Source organism: Mus pahari, chromosome 10 (assembly GCF_900095145.1).
Source record: "Mus pahari chromosome 10, PAHARI_EIJ_v1.1, whole genome shotgun sequence".
Classification (NCBI taxonomy): Eukaryota; Metazoa; Chordata; class Mammalia; order Rodentia; family Muridae; genus Mus; species Mus pahari.
Genome location: NC_034599.1, coordinates 49,799,859 through 49,803,845, shown reverse-complemented (window position 1 = coordinate 49,803,845; position 3,987 = coordinate 49,799,859).

Genomic DNA, 3,987 nt, shown 5'->3' with positions numbered 1-3,987 from the left:
CCTGGAACTCACTTTGTAGACCAGGCTGGCCTCAAACTCAGAAATCTGCCTGCCTCTGCCTCCTGAGTGCTGGGATTAAAGGCATGTGCCACCACGCCCGGTTCAATAATTTATTTTTAACAATTTTGTACATGTATGTAATGTATACTTCCCTTATCCCCCTCCTATTTCCTCTGAAAGCATTGTTTTTGCTACCCATGTTGTGTCATAGAAACCCCAGGAAACTTATACTAATGCCTTTTTTGATTAGCCGGATTATAGCAGAGACAGAATAATTAAGAAACCTGGTGTTGCCGGACAGTGGTGGCACACATCTTTAATTCCAATACTTTGGAGGCAGAGGCGGGCAGATTTCTGAGTTGGAGGCCAGCCTGGTCTACAAAGTGAGTTACAGGACAGCCAGGGCTATACAGAGAAACCCTGTCTTGAAAAAACAAACAAAAACAAAAAACAAAAAACAAACAAACAAAAAACAAAAAGAAAAGACAGAGAGAGAGAGAGAGAGAGAGAGAGAGAGAGAGAGAGAGAGAGAGAGAGAGAGAGATCTGGTGTTAATCTCAACTTTAGCTCTGAACTTGACTATGTGATCACATCCCAATGAACCTGTCGGTCCTTAAGCTGTGTCAATATTTGTCAAAAGAAAAGTAAAACACCTAGGTTCAGGAATGATTTCCTGTGGTCTATAATTGTGCTTCCACTCTCTGATGCAGACCCTTCTGTTCGTCTCTTTCATCAGAGATACTGTGGTGTCCTGTCAAAGTAGACTTTCCTAATGTTGTTTGGCCTCATCCATCAGTACCATAGTTTAGGTTCTGGTCATTTCTTACTTGGTATTAGGTTGAGCCATGCCAAATTGGTCACTTTAGACTATTGCATGGCTCAGTGGATAAAGACACTTACCATGCTAGTCTGGTGACCTGAGCTGGATTCCCAGAATCCAACTCCACAAAGTTGTCCTCTGATTTCCACATGCTGTGGGACTTACACTTGCATACATCATACACACATGCACAATCACAGAAGTAAATAAATAATAAATAAAAATGTTAAGCTTTGGCCACTGTGACCTAAAAATAATGATTTTTATATAATTCAGCATTCTAGTTTTCTAACAACTCTCCCTGTTTCATCCTTGCCTTCTTAATTCACCATTGCTCCAAATACCCTTACAACCCCACCAGAGCACCATCCCTCCTTAATCACAAATCTGATCATGTTTGTTTAAGATCCTTCAGAGTTTCTGCATGTGTTTATCAAGATCAGACTTCCCAGCTCAATGTCTGAGACCTTCTTGGACCTGGCTTTTATATGTTCTTCTGTTTTCCCCCCTTTTCTTAGCATGCTCACACAAATGTGTGTGTATGTGTGTGTGTGTGCGCGTGTGTATGTCTCTGTGTGTCTGTGCATCTGTGTGTGTATGTGTGAGTGTATGTCTCTGTGTGTCTGAGTGTGTCTGTGTATCTCTGTGTGTGTCTGTGTGTCTGTGTGTGTGTGTCTGTGTATCTCTGTGTGTGCGTGTGTCTGTGTGTCTCTGTGTGTGTATGTGTGTGTCTGTGTGTGATGTGTGTATGTGTGTGTCTATGTGTGTGTATCTGTGTGTGTCTGTGTGTCTGTCTGTGTGTATCTGTGTGTGTCTCTGTGTGTGTGTATGTGTGTGTGTGTAAGGGCAAGGATTCATGTATCCCAAACTGACCTCCAACTTGCTATGTAGCTGAGGATAACCTTCTGATTCCTCTGCCTCTGTTTTCCTAGTGTTGGTATTACAGACATGCCACTATACCTGATTTCTGTCTCTGTCCTTGTTTCTGTTTCTGTCTCTATCTCTGTACCTTCTTCTATAGCCCAGGCTACCCTCCAACTCATAACAACCTCCTGCTAAAACTTTCAGAGTACTGGGATTAGAGGCACAGGCCGTGATGTTCACGACAAGCTCTATTCTTACCTAGTACTCTGACACAGTTTCAGATCTAGGCCCTGGCTTGAGGAATCCCAAAAGACTTCTCTAGCCAATACCCCAGTTAAACAGTAAACTGAAGTTCCCAAAAAAGCCATACCTATGTGAAAGATTCTAACAGCCAAACGACTGGGCCAAACTTTGTGATTATACAAAGTTGGAATACTGTAAATCACAAGTCAAACTATCTGAGCTAGTTTTAGTCCCTCCAATAACTACCCATTGCCTACTTTAAGTCTGACTTAATATCCCTCTATCCATCCGATGAAATCTCTGGAATATATTCTCAGCAGACCACAGCAGCTTCCACTAACCCAAAAACTAAGAGCTTTCCTGACTCTGCTGTAACCTAACTGCCTGAGGTCTCTGCCAGTTTACTTAAATGCCTTGATTTATAATGCCTTTGTTCTATAAAAAGATCATAAAAACCACATCCACATTGGACCACATTATTCAGAACAACCTAAATCTATTCTCCAGGGCCATGGGCACTCATATTTGGCTGAGAATTCCTTCTGAGATGAGATTTGAGTTTTTGTGTTGACACATCAGAACTGGTGAAAGCAGAGAAAAGAGATGTATTGATCATTGTGGGCACACTGGGAAAAAAAAGATGAAGCGATTTAGTGGCCCTAGGTCTTCATCTATAGGGCACTGATGTGAACTTTAGGTTTAGATGTTAGAGTAATTGGGGCAAGGGGAGAGCTCTGCCTAATTAAGTAGGCTTGGTCAGGCTCCTGTGGTTGGGTTATCACTGAAGCACTAGTTCTGTTTGGCTTCCCAAGACATTGCTTTCCACTGGAGGGAAAGCAAGCTGGAGCATCAGCATCTGAGATTAATGGCCTGCCTCACTGGGGAGTCATCCATCACTAGGGTGGCAGTTTCAATCCCTATCATAGAGGTGCTAATGGGTCTTGCTGTTCCTAGAATCTAAGTTGAATGCAGGTCTAGGGCAATGACCCAAGACATTTAGGGTCTCCTTGGAAGTCTGTAAACACTGACAACACTGTCCTGACAGGGATAAAGATACTCTAAAGAGACCCCAGTGCTGCTGCCTTTGACTACCAGACTTCTGAAACAATGAAAATTTCTCTAGGAGTCACATGCTGAAAGAATGAAAAAGGCAGAAGTCAAGGAAGTCAAGGAAGGAACTTGGCTCTAGGAAAGAATGTACACAATTATTACTTGTCAGACCACCTGTCAGAGAGACCGAAAGGAAGACAAGGATGGGCCATTGGTGGCAGGGACATACCTTGACCATGACTGCTTGGTTAGGCATACCTTTCATCCTCTGTTTAAAACTGAAACTTTATGTTAAGATCAAAGATAGACCCAAGAGATGTGATGACGAGTGTTGATTGTCAACTTAATAGGATCCAGACTCACCCAGCCTCTGGTGCATCTGTGAGGACATGCTTGTGGGGATGGGCTTGATTAGGTGTGTTGATATGGGAATACACACTGGTTGCGCATGGCTCCATTTCCTGGGGTAGGATCCTGGACTATATAAAAATGAGAATGTGAGGTGCTCTGTTGCCCAATTGTGGATTCAATATGACCAGCTCTCCAAGCTCCAGCTACCTCAGCTTCCCTGCCATTATTAGAATGTACTCTTAACCACGGAGACAAACCCTTTGTTCTCTGAGTTGCTTTGTGAAGGTATTTTATCATAGCAGCAGAGGGGAAAAAACCTAAGACAAGGGGACCATTGGGCCTCTGTTCGTTCTTCTCAATGTTGCCACATTGAATAAGCCACTTCTCTCTACTTTTTAAAAAGATTTATTTATTTATTTATTTATATATATGTGAGTACACTATAGCTGTCTTCAGACACACCAGAAGAGAGCATCAGATCCCATTGCAGATGGCTGTAAGCCACCATTTGGTTGCTGGGAATTGAACTCAGGACCTCTGGAAGAACAGTCAGTGCTCTTAACCACTGGGCCATCTCTCCAACCCTTTTCTCTACTTTTTACCATTACCTATTTATGGGTGGGCCAGCCTCATTTCTTTGACCATCTAGAGCCATAAGG